The sequence below is a fragment of the Cimex lectularius genome, unplaced genomic scaffold, assembly GCF_000648675.2.
Source record: "Cimex lectularius strain Harlan isolate CLEC.00 unplaced genomic scaffold, Clec_2.1 scaffold174, whole genome shotgun sequence".
Lineage (NCBI taxonomy): Eukaryota > Metazoa > Arthropoda > Insecta > Hemiptera > Cimicidae > Cimex > Cimex lectularius.
The window spans coordinates 695,343-710,160 of NW_019392881.1; positions in this window are offsets into that span (position 1 = coordinate 695,343).

Below are 14,818 nucleotides of genomic sequence, written 5' to 3' on the forward strand. Positions count from 1 at the left end.
GATTTTGAAAGCGGTTTCCAAGGCTTGGCGCTAACCATTTTATGCCTGTCACTCATGACCAAGTATCAATCTAACCAAGTTAAAGTATTAGCAAAAATAGTATAATGTCACATTGAATTAAGGTCCCTTTGGGCTTTTTTTTAAACTCATATAGTAAATTAATTTGTTAAAAAAAGTAATGCAATTAATTCAACTTTGATTACGAAAAAATAAAAATTAACAATAACAAAACAAAATTATTTATTATAATGAAAGTAATATGCACTAAACAAACAGGTTTCTGTGGTATAAAATTGAACATAAAAAACAAAATGCTTTCACACATTACATTAAATGAAAAATGGCAAAAAGAGGGAAAATTCGAAAGGTTGTAGGTTGAGATGGGTGTCTGAGTGGATCGAAGTCACGTTAGCTAAGTAGGTTAGAGCAGCGGAGTATCAGCCGAAGGTCGTGGGTTCGAATCCCGCTCGTGACACTAGCTTTTTCATTTCAATCAAAACCTTACAAAAAAGTTGAATTAAGTGAAAGATTAAATTAAATATTCAAAATTTTCACCTTCTTGAAGAATGCATTATCTGGCATATTTTACTGCAATATTTTATATTTTATTTTCTGCAGGTTACAATAAAAAGAAAAGAATGCAAGTCTGACAAATTTGACGGCATATTTTGTATTTAATTTGTTGTAGGTTTTAATAAAAACAAAAGTATGCAAGTCTGGCATATATTTTTTTTATTGATCTAGAAAAAACATGCACTATACATGGATATAACATCTTGATAAAACAATTATACAAACAAAATAAACAAATATCTTTTTAACGTATTATTTTAACAATTCAAGAAATAATAATTTGTCTAATTGATTTTTAAAATTAATAAAACAGTCTGAGTTTTTCTAGCAAATGTTGTTGGGAATCCGGCCATCTTCGTCCGCAGCACAATGCCAGGATAATTAGGGGTGCTCTGAGTTTTTCGAAAAGTGGGTACTCTATGATGAGTTGAGAGAACGTCTGCGCGACAACCTGGCCGCATGGGCATGCTGGAGAAGTTTCCAGCCCGATACGGTGTGCCTTGCAGTTGCCATGACCTACTAACACTTGTGTGTGCTTATGGTCCATTGGAAGTTTAATTTGGTTCCTTTTTTAATTGAAGGTAGGTACTGCCAGGTCTTCCTTAACTTCTGTGAGGAGGACCACGTCTCTTCCTCCTCGTCAATGGCTACCTGAGTAAATCGCGTCTTGAAAGTAAGCTTGGGATGTTTGCAATACGTTATAATTCGGGGTTTTCGTCCATCGCAGCTTCTTTAGCCAAACGGTCTGCCTTCTCGTTGCCACTTATCCTACATGAGCTGTGACATATTTTACAGTAGGATTAATATTTTATGAGAATGGGAAAGTTTATGGAATAAAGTTGTTAAAGGTTGAAATAACCTTAAAAATGAAATATTTCGAATACAATTGAGCCTCAGATTTTGGACCACAGGGCCATTTAATACCATTTGTTATGTAGGATTACCTTCTGAAGTATTGGCGACTATTTAAGAGACACCCTGTAAAAATACTAGTGTAGAAAGTTACTTAAAATTATTTTAGTTTAAATACGTTAAGTTAAAAAAAAATACTCATTAAGATTTTGAAATTTCTAATAAAGATAAAGATAGTAATGCAAAGTAAACAAAACTGTATGATACAAACTTTTTCAGTACCCAATTGAACCTAAAATACCTAACAAACCTTGTAATAATTAAATTAAATGTATGATATGTCCACCTTCTGTGGCGTGCATTCTCAAAGAATGCAGACATTTCGAATACTTAATTAAAATTTACAATTTCCTCCAAAAGTAGGTGTTGTATTTTAATTGACAACGATGACCTTAAGATTCAGATGAAAGAAAACCACTATCAAACAGTCAAAGGACTCGCAGCACAATTACATGCAACGGCAGGAACCGTGTTAAGTCAATTAAGGAACAGGAAAAGCCATAAAGCTTGATATATGGGTCCCTCATGAGCTCACTGAGCGACGGCAGTTAAAGCGCCTTTTGACATGCGTCTCGTTGCGCGTCAGGCAAAAAACCGAGCTTTTTCTTGAAATAATATATATATTATGCAAGGTAGGCGACCAAAACCCGAGTGGTTAAATGCCTGGGTAGACTCGTACCCCATCCCTAAAAGGTCCGGGACTTGGTCGGCTCACGTGTCCTGCATAAACCTCTTGGACTTGTTCACAAACCCCAAGATTTTGGACTATTTTATCTCGGGGAGTGATTTGGTGATGTCCTCTCTTTCAAAAGTCTCGAATCTAGACCTAGCGTACATATCTCACTTTGCGAGGTAGTGCCTTGCCGTTTCTTCTTTTATTTCACAAAAACGGCAAAAGGGGTCTGGTAGAATACCCATTACGAAGAGGTGTCTTCTCAGTAGGCAGTGGCCCGTCAGAATACCTATCAGCCTCCTAATTTCCTTCCTTGAGTTAGAGAATAGCCATTTCGATTCTACTGGTTTGATCTCCTTAACGAACTCCTTCGATTGTCTGTGTCCGGGAGACAAATTCCATTCCCTAAGGAATTGTTTCATACCCCATTTTTTGATACTCTCTTTCGCTGTGCTTATAGAGTGAGGTAATACCGGTTGTGGCCCGACAAACGCAGTATTTGAGCCTTCTTTGGCCAGGCCATCCGCCTCTTCATTGCCATAGGGTCCTTTATGTGCTGGTATCCAAATAAGGGTTACCCTATTCTCATACCTGGAAGTGATCCTATTGATAAGATCAACAGTTTCCTCCACCAGCCTAGATGTTGATAAATCTTTTTGAAATGACCTAAGACTGGCCTGACTGTCGGAAAAAATTCTAATATCTTTTCCCTTGATTTTATATTCCATAAGTGTTCTACAACACACATTAATGGTCCAGATTTCTGCCTGAAAAACGGAGGTATTATTGCCAAGAGGGGAGGAGATGCTGATACCTAATTTAGGTATATGGATTCCAGCACCGCTTCTTTACCTTTGATAAGTGAACCATCTGTATAGCAGTCTATGTTACGATGGTCCTCATCCGCACTATAGTTGTATTCACAAGGAGTAACTACCTGAAAGTACTTTTCCCCCGAAGGGGTTTTAACCTTTTTATCGCTAACGCTTAATAGTTGGCCGTTAACCTTACTCAATAATTGTATGATTTTCCAATGACCTATGTTATTACCCTTATGGGTCCAGCTGCCTTCGATAATTAATCCGTAGCAGCTGGTTAGTGCTCTGACCTTAGCCTCTATGTGTAGAGGTGTGGTATTGATTATGATCTCAAGTGCTAGGGTGGGTGTAGTTGAAAATGCTCCTTTCATCATCAAACAGCGTAGTCTTTGAAATGACCTTAATTTGTTAATGTTCCCTTTATTTTCTAGCCCTTTCCACCGTACAATAATCTAGATAGAATAATTGGTATATAGCCATCTTGAAATAATAATCACCTGCGATGAAAAATGGATTGCATATGACAATCAACGTCGATCAGGGCAGTGGCTCGAATTATTCACTACTCCTTATTACCAAGAGGTGAGACAATTACTTCTACATCGTACTGCAAGGATATTGACGAAATGCATAAAAAATTACACATAAAACAACCTGCATTGGTAAATCGGAAAGGTCTATGCTCTTCCACGTCAACGCCAGGACCTCATGTTTCAAAATATACTGTAAACAAATTGAAAGAGCTTGGGTACGAAGTTCTTGGTGCATCACCTTATTTTCCAGACTTGTCTCCTACAGGTTTTCACTAAAGACACACAGGTCCCATGATATGCCACAATATTGTCTAGGCACGACAAGCCTTCTAATATTGTAAAGGTGCCCCACCGTTATTCTATCCTTGCATAACGGGCACCTCCTTGGACGCTTAACGGTCAGACGGTGGCGGTGCGGTATTCCTGTGTGACCTATACCTTTTCCCTTTTCGATCCGTTCTCCGTGGACCAGAGAACGACTTCTTTCCTAACACAACCACAGTTTGCAGGGTTGTTTCTATTTTTACGAGCACATCGGTTTCTCCATTCTTCTTTTACAGCATTTGAAGACGCAGGGCGTACTGGATGGGAAGCATTGTAGTATCTTCTGATGGCCTCTTTGGCCAATGACTTTCTGGCTTCTTCCCATCTGTGTCGATTCCTTTTAATTGATCTTTTATTTTGCTTGCTAGGGGATTCACGGAGGCTCTTCTCGCCTAAAAATACCAGTTTATGATCGTATAAATTAATGAAGACTCGGGCTACAATTCTGTGACTTAAATAAAAAATAAATAAAGCCAACCATTTAAATCCACTAGACAATTAGATGAAAATTTCTTAATTATTAGTTTTGTAAATAAGAATTACATGGTTATAAAACTTTAGTATGGACAGCCAAAAGTGTTTAAACTATCTATACAGCTGCAAACCAGTTATTGGTTGAAAGCAATTAACGAGTTAAATTTAAATTTGGATTCAGTATGTAATTAACTGCCTATGGTTTTATTACCCAACCATTATTGCCCATCACGAATAATTTTTCTCCCTTGATATTATCCATGTTTGAAATGAGCGTACGTGTTAAATCCAGTCTAATGTAGAACAGGAGGCTAACAAATGAAATATCTGGCACGCCTCCGAAGTTGCATAAATCCCGGTCACCCCCGCCGGCCCGGGGGACCTCACGTCAGGTTTTCTAATCCGAAAATGTTTGGAGGGTGCTCATTTCTAATAAATGAGATTTCGCTCCCTTTCCAATCTCGTCATTGTTCCGCGTTGAGCAATGATTCCGAATCATAAAATGGATACTGGTTTCATTACAGTGCCCAAGCACCGGCTGGCGTTCCGATTCCCTTTGCACCCATTCTCATAGGAAAGTATTTTTGTTGGAATAAGTAATCAGAAATCTCTTAAGCTATTATTTTTTTATTGCAGTAAATATTTTTATATAACAAAATTCACGTTGTACGACATGATTATTAACTCTTCATGTATGTCCAATCGATGGTATTAAAGTTAAATATTATATTTAGTTCATTTCTTGGGAGGGATTCTTCAAAATGCAACATCCCTTTAACAACACATGAGCTAACTTTTAAAAATCATTTAACATATAGGATAACCTCCTTAAGTATTGATGCCAGTTCTCAACTTGATTTGTTAATATAAACGAATAGACATAATATGTAAATTATGAAATATAAATTTTGAAATTATATATAGAATATGTTTTTTATCTTTAGGACCGGCAAACTACATTGGTCATTACCAGCCCTCACTTCTTTAGTTTTGCATTTCCTTTCTTTATTTTTCGTTTTAAACCTACTAGTTTCTTTTACTGATTCTCCTGCCAAGTTATGATGTTTTATGACATAACGGTAACTAACTCACTCTTTTATTTTCCCTTCTCTGTCCCTCAGGGCCTCATCAATTGTGGATAAAATAGAACAAATATACAGAAACACAGAAGATAAGAAAGGTGATAGTATTCACACTACCTCAGAGTACTCGATATTCCTCGGGGCATTTAGGGATTTGACTCTCCATTCACGCTAATAAATTACCTACATCACACCCGACCGCATCTCACGATATCTGAATTACTAATAAATTACATTCACACACACCAGACTTCGTTCACACTACCCCAGACCAAAGCTGAATCTGTACTGGGTCTGAATACAAACTTCAATGTTCCTTAGAATTTTAATTGATTTATTATTTTTCATGCAAAGTATGGTTGTGTTGAAAAAATATCGTCACGAGCTGGACAAGATTAGTTAGTGTCTCGAGGTCTTCAGTCATGACAGTTCAAGTGGTAGAGCGCTAGGTACTGATCCGGTTCGAGTCCCACTCGTGATAGTGATTTTTCAACGCAACCATACTTCGCATAAAAATAATAAATCAATTAAAATAATTACTTTGGTTAATAGGTCCAACTACAATGTTTCTTATAATTTTAGAGGTTTTCACTTCATTGAGATTGTTACTGATACGGTAATTAAAATTGATAATTCAAAAGAATTACTGTCTAGAAACGTCTTGGGAGCAGATGTATATAATATTATCAGAAATGAATTTCCAAGAAGTTGGTTCGAATCGGGGCCGCTAGATTCGAACCCGGGACCTTTACCTTACAGTGATGAGCGCCGTGTCAACGCCTACCGTTGCGGCCACCGACGCCCCTACTTTTACTGTTAAAAGCAGTCAAAGGTAATGTAAATGTGATAATGACCAGAGAAATGTATAGAGATAAGATGTTATGTTTGCTGAATTTTAGTAGCGAGAACTTTGAAAAATAACTTTTTTTTTTCAAAGTTGAAAAACTTATTATGGTGATTCTAAACTACTATTTCCAAACCTAGAGACCAGCAAATTTCAGACTACATTTAATATTCTTTTGAGAGGTGAATTTTTTTTTAAATTACTTTTTTCAAAGGTGAAGAAATTAATGGAGGAAAGCAAAAAACCGTGGCTGAAAGTTGATAAGGTGGAAAGATTAACAATAATAAAAAATAAAAAACTTAAGGAAATTTTGAATGAATTAATTAAACATTTTTTTAATTTTGATTCGAAATGCTCTCTGCCCACCGCAATGTATTTTCGATGAGATTTTTTTAATTTAAAAGTTTTTTTTTTTACTTTTCCACCTTACCAATCCATCAGCCACGTCTTTTTCCTTTCCTCCATCAATTTCTTCCTCTTTGAAAAAATCATTCAAAAGGAAATTACACCACTAAAAAGGATATTAAATGAAATGTATGTATGAATGTAAATGTGAAATGAAAGTATGTTTTCTGAAATTTGCTGTGATTGATCACATCTCGTTGGAAATGTAACGTAGTTTACAATGGTATCAACGGAACTTTCAGTTTTGGAATCATCATTGTTTAGTTGAACCAGTTCGTGAAATCTTAAAAATCAGAAAAAGAGGAATAACTCCGAAACTGCTGAGATTCGGACCATAGTTAAATAGGACATTTTGGTTCCATTTTGTATGTAGAATCTACTGGCAAAGTTTGTAACACGAGTAGCCAAACACCTGTATGTATATCATCCCTGATCGTTGTTTAATATATAATTTTAATAATAATATTAAAGTCTGATTACTAATCTTATCAGAAAAATTTTATCTCTTGCAAAATTTTATGTTTTGCTTGAACAACAGAAAAGACGTTAAGATGTTATTTATTACCAGATGTTTCCAACATTTTGTGGTGTTTGCGGCTTTCTTTCATTGTTACTTTATGCGTTTTTATACTGCGCAAACAGTAGTTTCCGAATGTTATATTTATAATGGTTTTCCTTGTCAAATGGCAAGACTGTGTTTTTTTAAATGAACTTCCCGCTTAGTTAAATAACACAAGGCGTTTTCTCCTCCCGGACAGATCTTATAACCGACAGTCCTCCAATTTGTGGATTTTTAAGACCGGAGCACCGTCCGGTCACGATTTGGGTCGACGATTTTTTTTCTCACTTTTGCGGGAAATGTTCGGCACAAACGTGCGCCCACTTGTTGCCACAGCGGGTCATAAGCAGGACCACGAACCCTTTTATGATCCGCCAATCTCGGGCTGTGCATCGAGTGCATACATTAACATTTGCAAGTCAATAATCCAGTCATGACCCGGGGTCCGTGCGGTACTTTCCGATAGCATTGAATCCAATTTCAATCACGCTAGATGCAATTTTCCGCCGTTTTCCTTGAGAGGGCTTGTGCCGTACTGTCCCGTAACCGTTGCCCCGTCGCTTGTGAGATACTATCTTCTTTAATCTCCTTGTTATTGTTAGAAACATCACGATATGGACCTTGATGAATTTCGTGCGATAAAAAGGGGAAAAATTGATTCCGCGCTTTGGTTTAAAAGATTTTTTTTCCAAATGGAATTAGTTTTACAAGGTTGGAGGATTTCGAACGAAACCTTCAGAAAGGCAATAAAGTCAAAAATTACTCGCGCTCCTCTTATTGCCAATATTCTCACGCCCACACATGTGGTTTCCTGATTATTACTATTTTAAATCCGTTATCCAATCTTCAATTCACAAAAACAGAAACATCACGGTTTTGATATTTACTTGCAAAAGATAAAACTGGAAAATCTTAATTTAATTGCTTGATAAAAAAAATGTAACCAAGTCCAACTATTATTTCTGAAATGGTTAGGGCATTGGCACAGCGTCTCATTGTAAGGTCTCGAGTTCGAATATCAACGGCCCTGATGCGAACTCAACGTACTTTCAAATTGGCTTGGGCTGTTTTTTAAAAACATCGTAACCTCTGGTGTTGATATAACCTCAGTAGTTGCGAACGCACGTAAAATAATAATCACAAATATATATTATTTTTTAAGATTACGTTAAATTATTATCCGTTGGATTTCTCCAATGACCTCGATGATATTAAAAGATACTTAACAATGACCTGCGAGTGAATGAACACATGTCGAACTGATCGATGCTGACCACTTTACTGCATATTTTTTTACACATTTTATTTAGATTTTGAGCCTTTTGAAAATCAGGTCGATGCAACCCGCTTTTCGATATATGAAATTTTAATTTTTTTGTCCATAATCGCCATTATACCTGAGGTTCTAAGCTTATCGATAATTAAGAAAGAAATTCTGAAAAGAAAAGAATAAATTTATAATTAAATCCATCATATTTAGTGGCCTATTGACCAAATTACTTCTTTCAATTAATTAAGGTTTTAAGTTGAGATAAAAAGTCAGTGTCACGAGCGAGATTCGAACCCACGACCTTCGGCTTGATACGTCACTACTCTACCACTTGAGCTATCGTGACTTAATTGGTCAAGCGGACCACAAAAAATATTGAATTACTTCTTTCAGTTAATTAATGTTTTTATGTAAGGTTTCGGTTAAAAGGAAAAAGTTAGTGTCACGAGCGGGGTTCGAACCCACGACTTTCGGCTCAATACGCCCTGTTTTAATTTTTTAGCTATAGCTCAAGTGGTTAAAGTAGCGACTATTGAGCCGAAGGTCGTGGGTTCGAACCCCGCTCGTGACACTAACTTTTTTATTTCAACCAAAACCTTACTTAAAAAGATTTATAATTAAAGTTGGTCACACATCTTAACTGATCGACACTGACCACTTTACTGGATCCGTCCATTCTCGCTGGTTTATGTTTCTTTCATATTCGATTTGGCTTTACACCTATTTCCGCGAAAAACTCATTCATACATTTTATCTCTGAAGATGACCTGAGATATATCGATATGTTCATGTTATTTCCAACATTATACATTCGTCTCCGTTTAAAATTAAAGGCCCATTATATTTTCATTATACAAAATCAGGAATACAATAATTCCTTTCAAAATATAATAAATTTCTTTCTTTATTTGATCTATTTTTGCCTTCTTCTTTTTATTTCCACATGCTTTTCACCGCCTCTTTCGTCTAATTATCACAGGACTACATCTAAGGATAATTGAGGTTAAAAATCTCCTGAGGCATCTCTGATCCAAGCTTTCCATTAAATATGACCTCCAGGGGATAGAAAAAGCTGACACTGTAAAGCAACATTGGTTTTAGCGAAATTAGACAGACTCAATAAAGATCAGTAAGTAAACAATGCTAGTCTTTGCAATCTAAGAATCTCACATTGTTTCTAGACTAAGAGAAATTTGGAATTTAGTTTTTACCGATCAGTTTGCCATAAGTACGCCTGACGAGCAGATCAAAAACGATCGAACCAAATTCAGGTTTATCACATGGAGAAATTTCACGATTTAACAAAAATTGTTGTTTAATTTTATCTTGAAATCCTTGAGTTTCTTTTTGATCTTATATTCATTTCTACAATGGGGAAAGAGACATAGCCGAAAGTGTTTTGTTAGCAGACCGTTTATTCTCATTGTTGACCTGTGGAGCGGTTGAAATCCTGCAGTACTTTAAAGTATTCAATTACGACACCAGCAGTTATTGTTCTCCAACAATGACATCGTTTTCGTTTCATTTGCAGTATAATTTACCCGCTATCTCCATCCCGATCAAAGTGTGGGAAATTACGCTGCTGATATGGAACATCATTGTTTCGAAAAGTAAATAAAGACAATAAAGGTCGCTCCAACTCTTCGTGAAAAGTCTCAAGATGAGTAAGAGCCGGGGAGCGTATGTCCAATGAAATCCATCACGAACCCCCGAGGCTTCTTGACTTTTCACCGTCCCAATTTTATAAGAAACATACGGAACATTGGTTGCGAAATATTTTTTGTTTTACGTATCAGCATCGGAGACATAGAGGATCAGCATATGTTTAAAAGGTCATCGGGGGAAGTGTTACAAGGTTTATTTTATTCTGGAAAATGAACAAGGTCTCGTACCGAGATAGATTTTTTCTGTTAACTGTATCGGGTATATCCAGCAATATTGGCTTTCTGGAGTCATGACTGGAATTGTAACCTTTGGTAGAATTATTAACCGCATTTTCCGACAAATCACGGTCTTGGCTTTTTTTTAACACGAATAAACGGGATCTGAAGTTACAACACAATGAGCGTTTAGTTGTCGAAGGAACTTCCTTTCCAGAAGTAATCTTGATTGGTGTATGTTTTAATTTAATTTATTTCACATCACTCATAACGTGTAAACTCAAAAATGTGCCAGGTAGAGTCTAAAATGTTTGATTTTCTGAAGTTCAATAAAATTTGAAAATCCTGTGTGAACCATGGTTTATTTTGGTTTTTCATTATTAAAAATAAACATTAAAAATCTCTATTTTGTCAACCAAACAATGCGAAATGTGCTGGTAATAATCCGATGTTTTCCGTCGAATAAGTCAACAACTGTGCACTTCCCAGCCGAACGGAAACGATTTTGGCCACGTCACCAAAGAAACTCGAGACCTTGCGGTGTCACGAAGGAAAACGGTTTCTTTTCCTTTAAACCAAGCCTCATTTCCTGGAGAGTTAATTTTGGAGAAAATTGACATTTGAAATGCTATGTTTTAAATCCCTTAGCTACTGCATTCATATGAAATTCACTAGTTTTCGTGGTGCGCTTGACCAATTAATAGCTTTCAATTATTGCATTCATATGGTTTAGCCAAAAGCAGATGTGTCCACCTCTAATCGTATAATTGTTATGCTTTGAATCTTCGCTTTTATTTCTTGTTGAGTAAAAACTAAAAGTTCAGACTGCATTCCCAAAATTATCATCGATAATTTAAAACTGTCATGACAATTATATGTATGCTCAAAATAATAAAAAATTCTAAATTGTGTAATTTCCTCTTGGGTTGGATTAGCCTGTATTTATTCGTTCTGATCATTTTGTAATTCTTCTCCTCGTTGTTTTGGTCTGACATTGTATTGTCTGAAATATGAAAATGAATCTCACAGGACCAACGATCAACAATCAACTTCTCAGAGGATGAAGGTGCAAAAGCAATTTAAAAATTTTATAACGATTTATTTTTTTGAAGAAAATAAAACCCGTTCAACTCATCATTATTTAAAAATGAGGTACGTTCGGTGGTTTCTATTTATTTCCCAGCATGCCCAATCTTTTGTTTTTTGAATTTTTTCATAGTTTATTTTTTCTTACTTTTTTAAATGTATGTAGGAACAATTCTGCCCACCTATACACTCGTGAACATACATGCGTAGAACCGAGCCCTAGGACTTCTCGTAGCAAGCCGTGAGAATCACCCACTTCGATGTTTTGGTTGGCCGGGGTCAGACCTTGGTCTTATTCGTACCCTCGAAGTTGGGCACAAGGGGCCATCGAAACAAGGTCGTTTCAGCCTCCAACGGATGCAGTTTTAACAACACACTTAATCATTCATTAAATTCATGCCCTCCTATTTACATACCATTCAGGCAAGTAGGGTGATGGACTACTAGGTATTTCTCCATAACCCTTTATCAGGACCATACTTACAATACCTAGTTTGATTGAGGGTCGATATTCCGCCATCGCCACTCTCGCACCAGACATGCATTCACGCATATACATACATTCTCACGAAGAAGTTAAAACATCTATCTCCAAATTTGGTATATATACAACAATAGGATTACCTACAATAATCAAAAGATTTATATATATTCACTTGGGCACGGGAGGCAATCCTAGTCGCTCTTTTCTCTGCATGCTGGGCTTTATTTTGTTTTATATTGTGGAAATGATTTGGGCAGGCACAAATATCACAAAAAAAGTTGAAATTTTATGTGGTACTGTTCAAAAACCGGCAGCGGCCAAGGCTGCCGGCGAAGCAACATTAACTTATTTCACATCGGTTTTTCGTTTATCGTCGTATAAGGAGTGATGCCCATCCGTCTCCAAGCGATTTATACACTTATGGGTAGGTCACATGATGATGAGGAAAACTAAAAACTAGTAGTTTAGCAATTATGTTTGATAATTTTGGTACGCTTATCTGGTCTAGTACTCTCATGCAAGTTTCGGCCTTCTTGGCATTTTTATCGGTTAAACAGGGTATAAGCAGGGTGAGGCCAAACGATGACCTCTTAATATGGCTGAAGCTGAAACGTCCCTGATAGCCCGAAACAGAGAACATTGCCAGACCAAAATGGTCGGAAACGCTGTAAGTTTTTCTTGGTGTAATCATCGATCACTATAAAACCATACCTAGTCTATATTATTTTTCAGAAATATAATTCTTAATTCATACGTGGGCACCGTTTGTAATAAGTATAAGTAATTTAAAGTCGATCCTCCATCTGTAACTGTTTAAAAAATATGTATTAAGAGAAAACCTTAGCACACTTCACTCATTTATCAATTTCCCGGTCTTCTAATGATGGCTATCTCTAATGAAATGTGAGGGATTGCCCAATGTTTCGTTTATTGTTTCAAAATGGCCATTTTTTTCTTTCAAAGGTTACTTAGAGAAATTAACGACTTTTGCAACGAGGGCATCTTTGATGAAGTGGCAAAAGGTGTCGTCACACGGGAATAGTGAGCGGAGCGTGAAACATTAGGTAAATAATATAGTCCGAAGAGCACGACGCCGACAGAACTGTGCCAATAGTACTAAAGTTTATCTAGTCCGGAGTAAAATATAGTTTTCGTGTTCGGCCGAGGAAAAAAAACCAAAACAAACCCATCATTTGTGTCGATGAAATGTTATACGGAAGATTATCGGACTAGTCCTGATCAATTTTGTTCACATTGCTGTCACCGCTTTATTTATTACAGCGTTGCAAATTTTATTTTTAAACTTAGCGGATAAAAAGTCTATAAAATATTCAAAAATATATTTTAACATAATTAATTTATATTATGTGTAAGAATAGATTTCACAGGTCATGTTGGGGTCGTTACAGCTAATATTACTTACTATTACAAGCTGTTAGCACTCAACTATTTTTATTTTGGCGATTTCGTTCTAGGTTAATTAGTAAAAATTATAGACAATGAAGCTGATTGAATAACCACTAAAATGTGTTTATTTTGGATGAAATGACTGTATGCTCAAAATCTAATTTAATTTACTTTATACCGTTGGTTTCATAACTGAGAATGGATGTTTATATTTACTGATTACCGATTATATAAGTTCAAATCTTCACATACATACACAATGTACGGAGTTGAGCTTATTACTTCTCGCACTCACCGGCAATTCCAGGTTTTGTAATTTATAGTAAATTACAGGCAGGCTTCGTGTCTAACTCGTCCAGCCATGGAGGTAGTTGGGTAGGTGCTGTCAAAAGCGCGGTCATTTCACCACCAAATGCAATCATTTCCTAAATCGAAACACATCCAAATCTCACTCACTCTTATAAATACATTCTTTCCTATTTACACCTATTATATATAATTAAAGATTTTCGGAGGATCTACGGAAGAGGTCAACACAGAGAAAAACTTCCTTTCGGTTTTCGCCGAGCTTTCGACAGTTTTTATACTGTCATCTTCAGGGCCTGTTTTATTATCATATAAAAAAACAACAATTAAAAACATGAAAAACAAATTGCACAAAAATTGAAATATCTTACTTAAACCTTAATGGGGAAATAAAAAGGCATGGTGTTTTGGGCACATAAGTACATTACGTCTTTTTTAGTGCTCAGCATCTAAACATTATTTAAATTGAATAAATTAGTAATTAAAAATTACAACTATAAGTACAATAAAAATTAAAAAACGTGGTCGAGAAAAGTTACCTCATAAAAGTCTAAAAAACTAGTAAAAACCTTCCTTTTTTTCAGGTACATGCAATCACAGTGTGTTTCTTATACAATTAACTTATCTTACATTTAAATTACTATACACTAAGATCACAGATCAAAAAACAAAAACAAACCCTCTTCGACGAGAGGAACAAATGCTACGGGATACGTTTTCTCTCCCCTGGTTAACAGATTCAGCCCCTAGGGCGACGTTCTCATTTCCCTCCTTTGCTTTGAATTTTTGTATTCGTTTAGGAGGCCTGCATAGACCGAAATGGATCCCAACCTATCGGTTTGTATTTGGGGTGACATTGATGTATACTTTTTCGGTCATTAATCTCCTTTCCAAGTTCGACTCCCCGGACAAGATTTTCGGGGAGTCGAACTTGAAAAAGTGATTGCTGTTTAACGCATGGGTAGCAAGTCCCGATATCTTTTTCTTATTGTCGCAATCCAACCTGTGTTGGTTCAACCGTGCAAACAATTTTTGCTTTGTTTGACCTACATAGTTGACATTGCATTCCCCACACGACACCTGATAGACCACATTGCAAAGTGATCTGATTGGTTCTTTTGTTTTTAGATTTGTATGTAATATATTTAGGTTGTTCTTATACTTATAAGCAATTCCTACATCCCCAAC